General features: G+C 42.1%; 1 pseudogene; it reads right to left on the bottom strand.

Moving 5' to 3' along the window:
• Positions 1-12098: 12098 nt before the first annotated feature.
• Positions 12099-13146, bottom strand: LOC102841745 (annotated as a pseudogene).
• Positions 13147-15122: the final 1976 nt, after the last annotated feature.

The following is a 15122-nucleotide window of genomic DNA, read 5'->3' as shown; positions in this document are numbered from 1 at the left end:
AAAAAAACAACGAAAACAAAACAGAGGGAATAGAAGCAAATCCTGTTCAATGATGATGCATGGAGGAGATTGTAATCATTGCATTGAAACGACGGTGTAAAGCCAATGTTCTCCCAGGTAAACGATCACTCAGGTCACAATACCAACTTTAAAAAAAAAAAAAAAATTAAATTCTGAGTGCAATGATTTGTTTACAAATAACCAAACTTACCCCATCCCTTAAAAACTAAGCATTTAAAAATGAATCAGAGAGTGTAAGGCACATTTAACCTGATTTCACTCTCTTCTGTGTTGGTGGGCCAGGCTGCTGATTCCTGGGAATCCTGAGAACTTGCCACGGAGCTAAGAGATTTTAAAGATGGAGTCATCTCACAAGGATTCATGGGCCTTCAGAAATAAGTGAACACATTTTCCTTACACTCTGTGTTAAATGGTGCTCATAGACTACAGACCTGGGTCACAAATGCAGACACTTTCTGAGCCAGACAGGAATTATAATACAAAGTGTTGTCAGGCAGGTGAGGTCCTCTGTGAACCTGACATTAGGGACCCCTCCTAATGCCACCATGGCTACTCAGCTCCAAGCAATTTTTGCCCCAAAAAAGGTATCTCTTCCAGCTTTTCAAAAGAAATGAGAAATTTGTACTTCTATTTGAAAACTATGTATGTTTATTTATTTATTTTTTAATTTTAGCAACTAATTCAGATTTTTTAAAGCAATAAAATAAAAATACCATGTTGTCATCTTCCAGTTTGTTATTTCTCCAATTAGAAGTAAAGAGCAATCCTCAAATGTTGTTGTTGTTAAATACCATTATGTCAGCTCTGACTAACAGTGGCCCTGGATAGGGTTTCCAAGCAGTGACCGGTAGGCTTGAACAACTGACTTTGTGGTTGGCCATCCAGTGCTAATCCTATAGTATCACACCAGGATTCCAAATAGCAGATAGTAGGAATCCAAGAAGATCACTAGATTATTTCTACACATTGGCCAATAATTACATCCGAAATAATTCTTTTTGCTTTTCTCCTCAGAGAGCATAACTTCAGTGACATGAATGACTTTCCTTTCATACGGATATAAACATTTTATCTCTAGATGAGTGTTTCATTAATTCACTCAACAAAAGCTGTTGAGTCTCTGCTGTATTCCTGAGCCATGCTAAGCGTTGGTAGAGAAAGACGAGTAAAGCCTTTCTTGAAGTGTTCTGGGTCCAATTGGCTGGAGAGACCAGACATGAGGGGGATATTTAATGGAACAAAGTTCATGCCCAGGCATGAGGAGGAAAGACCACTCCCACCAGGCTCTAAGAAGTGGTCTCACTGAGGATTGCATTTCAGTCTCTTCAGAAGTGCTCCTCAACTCCTCCTGGAAATAGTCTAGGCAAGAAGTAACTACCAAAGAAACTGCTCAAGTGAGATTCATTTATCCAACCATGATGTTTGCACAGGGCTACACAGGGAGCTCTGGTAGCGTAGTGGTTACGAATCGGGCTGCGAACCTTAAGGTCAGCGGTTCGAAACTACCAGCCGCTCCGCGGGAGAAAGATGAGGCTTTCTACTCCCGTAAAGATTTACACTCTCGGAAACCCTGTACAGGGTCGCTATGGGTCGGACCCGACTCGATGGCACTCAACAACAACAACAACAACACAGGTCACTTGGACTGGAAAGTGGTACCCAGTTTAGGGAATGAGATATTTAACCTGGAAAAGATGAAGCTCTAGGGTATGCAAAAAGAGGGGATGCAAGAGCTGCCTTACCCTCTTAGAGGGATTTCCATGAGGAGGAGAATTAGCTTCCCCCAAGAGTGAGCTTTAAAAAATAGCCGACCTGGGATCAAATACCAATGCACCCACTTACTAACTATGCGGTTTTTAGCAAATTGTCTTGTTGGGTCTGTGTTTGCTCCTCTGTATAATATAGACTTAATAGAAGCCTTACCTCAGACAACTGTTGGTATTAATTGAATAAGATATTATGTGTGGAGGACTTAACCCCATGCCTAGAATGCCAAAAGTGTTCAGTAAAAGTTGTTAAGTTCATCTTTATGATAAATCAGAATATAACAGATAAGTCACAACAGGAAATGCGCTGCTCTTAGCAATAGTGAGTTCTCTATTCTGGGAAGTGATCAAGCAAAGACTAGATGGCTAAATGACAGGGATCTTTTTCCCCCATAAATATATATATTTCACAAATATTTCTATTGCTTCAAGTACCTATTCAATTTTGATCTTCCAAGTTATGTAGAAAAATCAGGTACCAGACAAATATAATCTCTATGTGTGTGCATGTCCATCTACACATATATGCACACATGACAACCTATGAGATTTCAAGCTATTATGAAAATTTCTTAATAAAATGAATGAGTGAGTAGTTGAATAATATTCTTTTAAGTCTCTTTAATTTAAAATGTAAGACCAGCTATAAATATATATCTGTGCCTACTCCTTCTACTTCTCAAAGGAATCAAACACCAGGACATGCTCCCATGATATCAAAAGAGACCGTGGTGGTGGTGGTGGTAGTGGTGTTGGTGGTGGTGGTGAGCCATGGAGTTGGTTCCAACTCATAATGACCCTGTATAGGGTTTCCAAGGCTATACATCTTTATGGGAGCAGAAAGCCTCAGGTTTCTCCCATGGAACCGCTGGTGGTTTCCAACTAACTGACATTGAATTTAGCAGCCCAACTCGTAACTACTATGCTACCAGAGCTCCTTAAAAAAGACCATGTTGTTGTTGTTGTTAGGTGATGTCAAGTTGGTACCGACCCATAGCAACCTTATGCACAGCAGAACGAAACATTGCCTGATCCTGGGCCAACCTCACTACTGTTGCCACGTTTGAGTCCATCAATGCTGCCCCTTGGCCAAGCCAACTCTTTGGGGGTCTTCCTCTTTTTCTCTAACCCTCCACCTTACCAAACATGATATCCTTCACCAGTGATTGGTCCCTTCTGACAATATGTCTGAAATATGAGAGACAAAGTTTGGCCATCTTGGCCTCCAAGGAGCACTGTGGCTGCACTTCTTCCAAAATGGATCTATTGGTTCTTTTGGCAGCCCATGGCACTTTCAATATTCTCCTCCAACACCTTAACTCAAAAGCATCAATTTTTCTATGGTCTTCCTTATTCACTGTCCAGTTTTTGCATGCATATGAGGTTATTGAAAATACCCTGACTTGGGTCAGGTGCACCTTAGTCCTCAAGCTGACATGTTTGCTCTTCAACGCTTTCAAAAGGTCTTGTGCAGCAGATTTGCCTAATGCAATATGTTGTTTGATATCTTGACTGCTGCTTCCATGAGTGTTGATAATTGAACCAAGAAGAATGAAGAGATCATAACAACCGTAAAAAACTAGTGTGTGGTATTAATGACGTTGTTTGGTAATTGTTTCCTTCTAATGAAGACCGCCAACAAGGTAAAGAGGCCAAGTAGCAGCATCGATGGACTCAAGCATGGCAACAGTAGTGAGGTTGGCCCAGGATCAGGCAGTGTTTCGTTCTGCTGTGTATAAGGTTGCTATGGGTCGGTACCAACTTGATGGCACCTAACAACAACAACAACAACAACAACAACAACAACAACAACAAATGGATCACCTTTCTTCTTAATGGGCACAGATAAGGATTTTGTCTTGCTTGGTCAGATAGCTGTCTCTCAAGTTTCTTAGTGTAGGTGAGTGTGCACTTCCAGTACTGAATGTGTTTGATAAAACATTTCAATTGGTATTTTATCAATTCCTGGAGTCTTATTTTTCACCAGTTCCTCCAGGGCCTCTTTTTTCTTTCAATATTGTTGGTTCTTGGTCATATTCATATGCTATTTCTTGAAATGGGTGAATGTTAATGAATTCTTTTTGATATGGTGACCTGTGTATTCCTTCCATCTTCTTTTGCTACTTCCTGCCTCAGTCAACACTTTGGCCATAGTATGCTTATGAAATGCTGAGTGTGTTCTTTCCTCTTGGTTTTCTAACTCCAGGTCTTTGCATGTTTCATAATAATATGCTACTATGTAGTCTTGAGCTTTTGAATTTCATAATTGTTTTTCCATTCACTTTAGCTTCTGCACATTCTTGGGCAAGTTTCAGAGTCTCTTTTGACATTCATTTGTTTTGTTTTTTTCCTTTCATTTCTGTTTAATGACAATTTACTTTCCCATGTTTAGTGTTCTTGATGCCATTCCACAACTCCTCTGGGAGCATATGGTGGTCAAATTACTATTGGAGTCTTAGCTGAGGTCCATTTCAAACTGGACACATCCAGTGGTGGTGGTGATTATGTACCGTGGAGTCGGTTCCGACTCATAGCCACCCTGTACAGGGTTTCCAAGGCTGTAAATCTTTATGGGAGCAGAAAGCCTCATCTTTCTCCCATGGAACAGCTGATAGTTTTGAACTGCCAACCTGCAGTTTGCAACCCAATTAATAACCACTGCGCTACCAGAGCTCCTTGAAACCATCCTGTAATGATTTCCCCAGTTCCAGAATGCATCGTTGGGATAGACATACTCAGCAACTGGAAGAACCCCCACATTGGATCTCTTACATGTGGAATAAGAGCTATAATGGTAGGAAAAACCAGACAGAAACCATTAGAACTGCTGCTACTTAGGAAAATAGTGAACCAAAAGCAATACCATATTCTTGGAGGGATTGTAGGGATTAGTGCCACCATCAAGAACTTGAAGGATGCAGGAATACTGTTTCCCACGGCATTCCAAATCAACTCACCTATATAGCATGTGGGGAAAAACATATGGATCTAAGAGAAAAACAATGGATTGCTGTAAACTTAATCAGGAGGTTACTCCAATTGTAGCTGCTGTTCCAGATGTGGTTTCATTGCTTGAGCAAATTAATACATCTTCTGGTACCTGGTATGGTACTGATTTGCTCTATGCTTTTTTCTCAAATCTGGTTTTGAAGGATCACCAGAAGCAGGTTGCCTTTACCTGGCAAGGCCAACAATACATTTTCCTAGGCCAACCTCAAGGATATATGAAGCCTCTAACACTATGTCATACATTAGTCTGCAGGGACCTTGGTCATCTTTTCCTTGCACAAGATACAACACTGGTCCATTTCATTACTGACATTTAGTTGATTGGACCTAGTAAAGAAAAAGTATCAATGACTCTAGACTTACTGGTAAACCAGATGTGTGCTATAGGATGGAAAGTTGGAAGCCTAGTGTGGTGTTTTAGGATAAACACTGGACAGCTAACTTTAAGGCCAGTGGTTCAAACCTACTGGTCACTCCTTGGAAGCCCTATACAAGGTTGCTATGAGCCAGAACTGATTTGATGGCACTTACCAACAACAAGGGTGGAAAATTATTAACCTGACAAAAATTCAGATGTCTTCCACCTCAGTAAAATTTCTAGGGGTCCAGTGGTGTGGGGCATGCCGAGATATTCCTACTAAAGTAAAGGGTAAGTTATTGCATCTGACTCCTCCTACAACTATAAAGGAGGCACAATCAGTGGTTGGGCCTCTTTGGATTTGGGAGACAACATGTCCCTTATTTGGGTGTGCTACTCTGGCCTATTTATCAAGTGACTCAAAGAGTTGTCAATTTTAAGTGGGGCTCAGAAAAAGAAAACACTCTTCAACAGATCAGGCTGCTGCTCAGTCACTCTGCTAGTTGGGCCACATGATCCAGCTGATTCAGTGGTGTTTGAAGTGTGACTGGCAGACACAGGTGCAGTTTGGAGTCTTTGGCAGGCTCCTATTGGTGAATCACAGTGTAGGCTCATAGGATTTGAGAACAAAGCCCTGCCATCCTCTGCAGATAACTACTCTCCTTTTGAAAACAACCTTTTGGCTTGTTAGTTGGTCTTAGTGGAAACACAACACCTAACCACGGGCCAACAAGTTAGCATGCAACGTGATCTTCCCATCATGAACTGGATATTGTCTAGCCCATAGAGTCATAAAATTGGGCGTATATCGAAGCACTCCATCATTAAATGGAAGTGGTATAGATGAGATCAGGCTTGAGTTGGATCGATCTGAAGACAAGAGTAAGTTGCATGAGGAAGTGGCACAAATGCCCATGGTGTCCAGTCCCTTCATATTAACTTCTCTTCACATTAACTTCTTTCTCCTGGTCTGCACCTGTGCCCTACAGGGAATTCCTTATAATCAGTTGACTGAAGAGAAGACTCATGCTTGGTTTACAGATAGTTTTGCAGTGTATGCAGGCACATTCAAAAGTGGACAGCAGGACAGTGGTTAAGGAAAACCTCCAAGTAGACAGAACTTTGAGCATCACACCTAGTTGTTCATTTTCCTTTGATTGAGAAATAGCCAAATATGAGACTATATACTCTTCCATGGGTTGTGGTCAATAGTTTGTCTGGATGGTTAGGGACTTGGAAGGAACATGATTGAAAAATTGGAGACAAGTAGTAATGGGGATCAAAGAGCACAGCCTTCGGTATGGGTTGCATCTCAATGTCAGGAATACAAAAATCCTCACCACTGGACCAATAAACACCATTCTTATCAATGGAGAAAAGATTGAAGTTGTCAAGGACTTCATTCTTCTTGGATCAACTATCAACACTCATGGAAGCAGTAGTCAAGAGATCAGATGATGTATTGCGTTGGGAAAACCTGCTGCACAGGAACTTTTTAAAGTGTTGAAGAGCAGAGATGTCAGCTTGAGGACTAAGGTGCACCTGACCCAAGCCATGGTATTTTCAATAACCTCATATGGATGTGAAAGCTGGACAGTGAATAAGGAAGATCGTAGAAGAATTGATGCCTTTGAGTTGTGGTGTTGGAGGAGAATACTAAAATTTCCATGGACTGCCAAAAGAACCAATAGATCTGTTTTGGAAGAAGTGCAGCCAGAGTGCTCCTTGGAGGCCAGGATGGCTAAGCTTCGTCTCTCATACTTTGGACATATTATCAGGAGGGAACAGTCACTGGAGAAGGATGTAATGCTGGGTAAAGTGGAAGGTCAGAGAAAAAGAGGAAGACCCCCAACGAGATGGATCAGCCAGGTGGCATCATTGATGGCGTCAAGTGTGGCAGCGGTAGTGAGGTTGGCCCAGGATTGGACATTGTTTCGTTCTGCTGTGCATGGGGTCGCTATGCATTGGTTCTGACTCGATGGCACCTGACAACAACAACAAGTAATGGTGAAGAGGTTGGCAGATAGACCTCCCTAGATGGGCCAAAAGAATGAAGATATTTGTGTCTCATGTGAATACTCACCAAAGACTTGCCTCAGAAGAGGGGGATTTTAATAATCAAGTAGAAAGGATGACACATTCTGTGGAAACTAACCATCCTCTTTCCCCAGCCACTCTTGTCATTGTCCAATGAGCTTGTGAACAAAGTGGCCATGGAAGCAGGGATGGAGAGTATGCATGTGGTTAGCAGCATGAACTTCTACTCACCAAGGCTGACTTGGCTAGAGTCACTGCCGAGTGCTAAATCTGACAGAGCAGAGATCAACACTGAGTTTATGATATGGGACCATATCTCAGGGAGACCAGCCAGCAGACTGGCGGTTGATTATATCAGACCACTTCCATCATGGAAAGGGCAGTGTTTTATTTTTACAAGAATAGAAACTTACTCTGGATCTGGATTTGTCAACCTTGCATGCTATGCTTCAGTCAAAATTACAATCCATGGACTTCTAGAATGCCATTTTCACCATGATGGTATCCCACACAACATCACCTCATATCAAGAGACTCATGTCACAATAAATGAAGTGCAGCAATGGGCCATGCTCCTGGAATTTGCTGGTTTGAATCGTAAGGCTGGCAGTTCAAAATTACCAGCCACTCCTTGGAAACCGCTACAAGTAGGGACTGACTCAATGGCACTTAACAATAACAGCAACCATGTTCCCCAAAGAGTCCTAGTCACATAGTGGGTTACAAGTTAGGCTGCTAACCACAAGGTCAGCAGTTCCAATCCACCAGCTTCTCTGCATGAGAAAGATGAGTCTTTCTGCTCCTGTAGAGAGTCAAAGCATTGAAAATCCTTCCTGGGTTGTTATGAGTCAGAACTGAGTGGATAGCAAACAATCACCACTACTACCATGTTTCCCATCCTCCTAAAGCAGCTGACTTCATAGAACAATGGAATGGCCTTCTGAAGACACTATTTGGGTGCCAGCTAGGTTGTAATACTTTGCATGGTTGGGGTCCTGTTCTCCAGGAGACTGTATGTGATCTAAACCGGTGTCCAATACATGGTGCTGTTTCTCCAACATGGATTCAGGAACTGAGGATTGGAAATGAAGTGCAGCCACTCACTATCACCCCTAGTGGCCCACTCACAAAGTATTTGCTTCCTGTCTCTGGAATGCTGTGCTCTTCAGCCCTGCAGTTCTTAGTTACAAAGGGAGGACTACTTTCACCTGGAGACTGATTCCATTGGACTCCTCATGCCTCTTATCAATAGGCAAAGAAGGGAGTTATTGTATTGGGTGGTGTCATTTATCCTGCCTACCAAGGGGAAATTGGACTCATATTACAAAATGGCCGTAAAAAAGTATCTGTCTGAATTCCAGGAGATTCCTTAGGACAGCTCTTAGTACTACCATGCACTGTGATTAAAGTCAATGGTAAGCTATACCAACCCAATTCTGAAATGACTACTAATGTCCCAGACCCTTCAGGAATAAAGGTTTGAGTCACCCCACCAGGAAAAGAACCATGACCAGCTGCTGAGGTCTTTGCTGGGGCAAAGGGAATATAGAATGGGTGATGGAAGAAGGTAGTTCTAAATACCTGCCATGTAACTAGATGCAGAAATGAGGACTGTAATTGTTTTATATAGTTTTCCTTGTAAGTGTGCATCAAATATTATTTGGTTTTCTCACTTATGAAATATAAGATGCATATGCGGTTAATGCACTTTCCATTTTCGATGTTAGTTGTTTCATGTTAGGTGCAAGTATGAATTTATAATAGGGTTTATTTAGAGATTTATTAGGAACCCTGAAATGGTACTGTAGGACAAGTACTGGACTGCTAACTGCCAGGTTGGTGGTTCAAACCCAACAGCCACTCCTTAGAAACCTTATACATGGTCACTATGTATCAGAACGGACTCAATGGCACTTAACAGCAACAACAACATATGGTTTAAGGAGATGTGTACAGGTGTCAAGTTGATAATGTGTGGATTGTGATAGTTAAGGTTTTTGTGTCACCTTGATTGGGTCAGGATTCTCAGTGGTTTGGCCATTAGGACATAGTGATCCCCTTTGATAGGATCTAATGTGATGTACCCACTTCCATGATGAGATCTGTTACTGGAAGCCAATCAATTTAAAGGGTGTTTCCTCAGGAGCGTAGCCTGCTCCCAATATATTGGAAACTCTGGTAAAGCTTACTTGCTTTTTGCTAGGTCTAAAGCCTGCATTTGGCTCGTCATCTGACCTCCAGTTTTTTGGGTTTGAGCCAGCAGCCTGCTACCTCACCAGTCAACTTTGGATTCTTTGCCTCTGGAACCAGAAGTCTTCCATCTGACTGGCCAACCTTGGTTTCATCAGCCCCTGAAACTACATGAGTCAGAAGAAATCTCCAGCCTGACACGTGACCCAGGGACTTGGAACATGTTCACCTCTGCAACTGTGTGAGAATTTCCTTGAGATAAATCTCTCTATGCATAGCATATGGACTCCTGGGGTAGCGCTGTAGTGGACTGCAAACTACAAGGTCAGCAGTTCAAACCCACCAGCTGCTCCTTGGAAATCCTATACAGGAAATCCTATGAGTCAGAATTGACTCAATGGCACTTAAGAGCAATAACAACATATATAAAGATATAAGCTTCACTGGTTTTGCTTCTCTAAAAAAACCAGTTTAAGACACCATTTGAGTTCATAAATGCTTAGGATAACAATCTTTATGTGTTTCATTTTATTTTTGATGGCCTCCAATTTTCCTAGACTCATACTTTGTCCATTCCAGGTTCTGATCACTAAGAATGTTTGCAGCTGTTTTTTCTCATTTTGAGTCATAGCACACATCAGCAAATGAAACTTCTGAAAACTTTGCTCCATCACTATCATTAATGTTGACTTTACTTTGAGGAGGCAGCTCTGCCTCAGTCATATTTTGAGTTCCTTTTAACCTGCGAGGCTTGTCCTCCAGTGCTATGTCAGGCAATGCTATTCGTAAGATTTTCAGTAGTCATTTTTTTAAAAGAAGTTGATTGCCTCATCCTTCTTCACAATCTGTCTTAGTCTGGAAAGTTCCAGTGATTCCTGTACATCATGGCTGACTCTGCTGACATTTGAAACACCAGTGGCAGGGTTTCCAGTGTCACAGCAACATGCAAACAACCAGATTATGACAAATCAACAGACAAGCAGTAGATAAAAGTCAGAGCTGGTTCTAAATATGCTTCTAGCCTGGCTGCATGTCTTTAAGCAAGTTATTTAACATCTTTGAACCTCTCTGTTTTTATAATGAAGTTGAAAGTTGCAAAGCATAGTAACTGACCAGGAGGGTGAGTGTGAAGACCAAGAGTCATGATGTGTAGAAAAAGCCCATCCCGGGTCATTGAAATAGAAATGGAAACAGGTCTCCTCCTTCCCTTCCTTCTTCCATCCCTCCTTACTTTCCTCTTGCCCGCTTTCCCTAATCCTTTTCCTCTCCTTCTGATTTTTTTCTTTTTTAATGAGAAGCAATAACTATAACTCCAATGCCAGCCAGAAAACAGGACCAAATGATCACTACTGCACCATGACTTACAAAAAGTCTGAAACAATGTCATCTCTTCATACAAATGTGCGATGTGCAGCAGCTAGAAAATGACAAGGCCCATTCTCACTCAGCTTCAGCACCTCCCACTCGTATATTCTCCCCAGCCCCTGTTAGCTCCCAGTAACCCTGTCTTTGAAGGAAAGCCTCACGTTCCCAGACTCCAGCTTTTAACCAGAGGGAATGCCTGCGTTATGAAAACCTCACCTTGGAGACTGACGCACATTTTACTTTTAAATCTTTAAATTGATTGATTCTCTCTGACAACATTTTCGTAAAGACTTTTTCACCCACCTAATGAATCTAAGCTTTGTGAAGGCATGTGATTGGTAATGCCACAGACTGACAACATCAAATCTCTCCAAAGACTGAGGGTTTGAGGAGGCCTATCTGGGTGCCGATGAGTAAGGAAGAGAGTGAAGCCCAGTTATCCAGACACTTCATTCCTTTCAGAATATCAATTTGATCGCCTGGCAATGTTCTAGAGAATTATAACTTTTCCTGTCTAAATTGCCCAAATAATTGCTTCAGGGGTTCTATGTGTTCAACAAACACATTTTGAGTTTCTAGGAGCTGTGTGTTGAATGATGACAAGGAGCAAAATTGAGTTAAAAATGGCTCCTCCTCTCAAGGAAGAATCCTTGGGTGGAGAAATGATAAACTACTTGGCTAATAACTGAGAAGTTGGTGGTTCAAATCATCTCAGAGTTAGCTCACAAGAAAGATGTGGATATCGACTTCCAGAAGGTTATAGTACAGTTCTGTTTGGATTGTCATTAGTCAGCGTCAGCTCAATGGCACCTGATTTCATGCTCAAGGAGCTCAGATCAGTAACCAGAGAACATTAGCCATAGCTGCCAGTCTTCCTCTAACTGGACAACCCCTGTGCTTAAACATAGTCAAAGACGTTTCTGCTAATGGAATGGAATTTTGAAGAACGAAGTCTTCATGGAAGAAGAATGGCAAGGCAAGGCACGTCACCTGTTTGTGCCTTTGCCCATGTGAGCACTTAAGAATCAAAGAATGCAGCTCACTCATGGCAAGTCTTTGGATCAGCTGGGTGCCATGTCTGTAGAGGGATATTGCAGCACCAAAGCGTAAAAGATAGGCTGTTAGCGTATCAGGAAGATCCTTGAAGTCTCTACTTATTTATTTAGGATTAATACTACAGAGAGAGGGATGTTAGCAATCATTTCCAAGAAAGATGGTAGTGTGTGCCAGTTCATGTTTAGAAAGAAATCTATGGTAGGGACATGGATTGGAGAGGAGAAAAGCTAGAGGCATGTTGATGAGCAAAGGGGTATATAAATAATTCAGAAAACAGATCTGACTGCAAAAGGCCATTACGGGGCATGAGGGACTTTGGACTTCCAGGTCATTAATTTTTTTTTTTTTTTAATACCAAGTTTTTCTTGGGTCATTTTATTAGGCGAGTTCACTTTCGGGGGTCTTTCAACAGGACTCTCTGATTCCTCTTGCTTGTTTGGTCTTTTTTGCCCAGGGCCCGATTCTTTCTCCATTTCCTCAGTTTCCTGCATTTGCTTCTCTAGTAATTCTGCCTGGCAGAAGAAGCTTCTGCTTCTTCTTCAATTTCTTCTTTTTCTTCTTCTTCTTTGACATTTTGTCAGCTGGTTTAGGCTAGGGAGCAGTGCTGACCGCAGATCCAGAAAGTGGAGGCGCTCCAGACTGCTGCCATTCTGTTGCTTCTTCGGCCAGCCTCCGAATGTACTGCTCATTCACTGACAACAAGATGTTCTCTGGTTTAATGTCAGTGTGGTTGATATGGCACTTGGTGTGTAAATGATCCAGACCCTATAATACCTGCTGGATAATTTTTTTGACACAAGGCAGTGGAAGCCCCTGATCACTTGACTTGATGATCCACTTAAGCAGATGATGTCCCAAGATGTCAAACACCATGCAGATATGGGTTCCATTGACTCCTGATATTTTACAGTCATCAGGTAGTTGAACAAGCATGTCTCTATTTGGATCATTAGGGTCTGAATTTCGAACTGATTTCAGCAACTGAATTTCATCTAATGCTGTTTCAGTATAATGTTCAGCACTTTTAACTACTTTCATTGCTACAAACTTCTTTCCCTGAATATCCCATGACAACCATACTGTTGAAAAGTGCCCCCAACCCAGTTTTCAGATCACATGATATCTCCCATTGAATAATTCTTTAATTTTCACAAGATGATAACTTCCTTTACAATAATCATTGGGATCTTCCTGCTCATCATCATCGGATCCCAGGATCTCCTCTTCTTTCTCTAGTAGATCACTCTCAGAGTGGGGAGCAGAGCCTCGAGTGCTGAGTTTCAGATTTCCTTTGGCCTTGGTCCTTTTCTTTTGGGCCTGGAGCGCAAGCACTTCCTGCTCCATGGTGAGACTGTCAACCTCCATGCGCCTGAGCACTTGAGTCAGTTCATTAATTTTTAAGGTGGTAGGGAAAGGGAAGACACTGTGGGTTCATTCTCCCATCAACCAAGCCAGATACCAGTGAGTTTGGTCATGACCATGTTGACTAAGATGTTGGTTGAAATTTAGATTTGCTGCTGAAAAGCAAGGTTGGGGTTGAAGATGATCCTATTTATATTAGTAATGAAATGTGTTTAGACATTTTTTGAGTGAATCTGTTACTCCAAATAAATGCTCAAAATAAAGCAATACTAATTTGTTGAGTTCATACTCTCTTGTCAGACAGTTATGTTTGGACTCGGAAACCCCTTGTTCTGTTGTCTTATTGTTTGACCAGTAATTTATTTCTGATCAGAGTGAATCTTGGCTTGTGAGGAAACTATTTGCAGCATGTGGATGTCCTACCCATACGCCTCAGATCCCAGGACACACGGGTGATCAACTTGTCACTGTTCCTGAGGACTTTTCCTTCTGTGCATTTGGCAATCTTCACATTGGACATTGGATATAAACTCAGACCCTTGAGCCAGAGGTCTGTAATCTTCATTTATAAAAGGAGATTGCTATTTTCTTCACATTTTGGGGTGAGTTGTTTCTTTTGATAAGACTTAGTGAGCTCATCCCTGTATCAGTTTTTAATTTACGACATTTAATTATGCATTTCATTTGCAGCAATTAAAAAAGTGATCCGCGCACTGCCTTAGGTTACGGCAGATGACTGACTCGGTAATAAAAAAGAAAGAAGGCACCGTCAGGCAGCGTCTCTGCGCATGCTCTAGCACGTACCAAAGCTCCTTTGGAGTCAGCTCTGTTCACTCTTTCCGCTCCCCCGCCATCTCTTCTGAATTGTTGAAGATCCCTGCCACCTTGTCATGGTTTAAAGTAGGGCGGGATGAGCAGCATCTCCCGCTCCACAATTTTCTACCTCCATAGATTCCATTCAGAACTACAGGAAGAAATCATCAGGAAGGTCCAGAAACCCCATTTATTTCCCCAGGATAAATCTGAAGCAAGAGGAAAATGGGTGGGAGAGTCCCCATCAAAGGACCCTGATGGAAAAGTGGCCTTAAGAAGACCCCCAAAGGAAACTCTGCCAAGATCAGGACTAGGTCATAGCCTGTCTCCCGGGCAATGTTTCAGAGAGTGACATGTCAGAGCCAGTACATTACAGATTTTTCCAGGAATGGTGCCAACGAACTTGACATTTCACACTCGCTCACACATTGGCAGCTGTCACCATGGGTAACAAAATGCAGACACTACCTACGGCTCAATAGGTAGCCCGTCCCCCAGAATTCACAAGCACCCATCTTAATTCCTGACAGCCCAGTGTCCAGGGATGCAACTCCAGATGCAATTTTGATGAAACATTACTGCATGCATGTAACAGGAATAGTGTTTATGTGAAGGTATAAGTTGGGCTTAGCATAGAAACTTGACAGCAGACAGCTTTGGACTGTCTAAATTTGGCTTCAAATAGTTTTACATTCTTCTGTGTGAGTTTTCTTATTGCTAAAACAGGACGTCATCAGTAAAGACATTGTGGTAGAAGATTCAGATGAAAGAGACAAAGAAAAAAGGTAAATGTCTATAATCTTATTGTGGAGTCCTGGTGTGCCCCTGTGGGTTAATGCGCTGACTGCAAGGTTGGTTTGAACTACAAGATCTGTGGTTCAAACTCACCAGTCACTCCTTGGAAACCCTATACTGGGTCGCTATGAGTTGGAATCAATTCGACAGCACTTAACAAAAACAATCTTCTTATAAAGAGCTCTGGTAGCGTTGTTGTTGTTGTCAGGTGCCATCAAGTTGGAACCGACTCACAGCGACCCCGTGCACAGCAGAACGAAACAATGTCCGATCCTGGGCCAACCTCACTACTGCTGCCACACTTGAGTACATCAATGATGCCACCTGGCCAATCCATCTCGTTAGAGGTC

This window comes from Chrysochloris asiatica, unplaced genomic scaffold (genome assembly GCF_000296735.1).
Source record: "Chrysochloris asiatica unplaced genomic scaffold, ChrAsi1.0 scaffold00104, whole genome shotgun sequence".
Taxonomy (NCBI): Eukaryota; Metazoa; Chordata; class Mammalia; order Afrosoricida; family Chrysochloridae; genus Chrysochloris; species Chrysochloris asiatica.
Note: the sequence above shows the minus strand (reverse complement) of the source record. Positions and strands in the feature narration are given on the sequence as shown.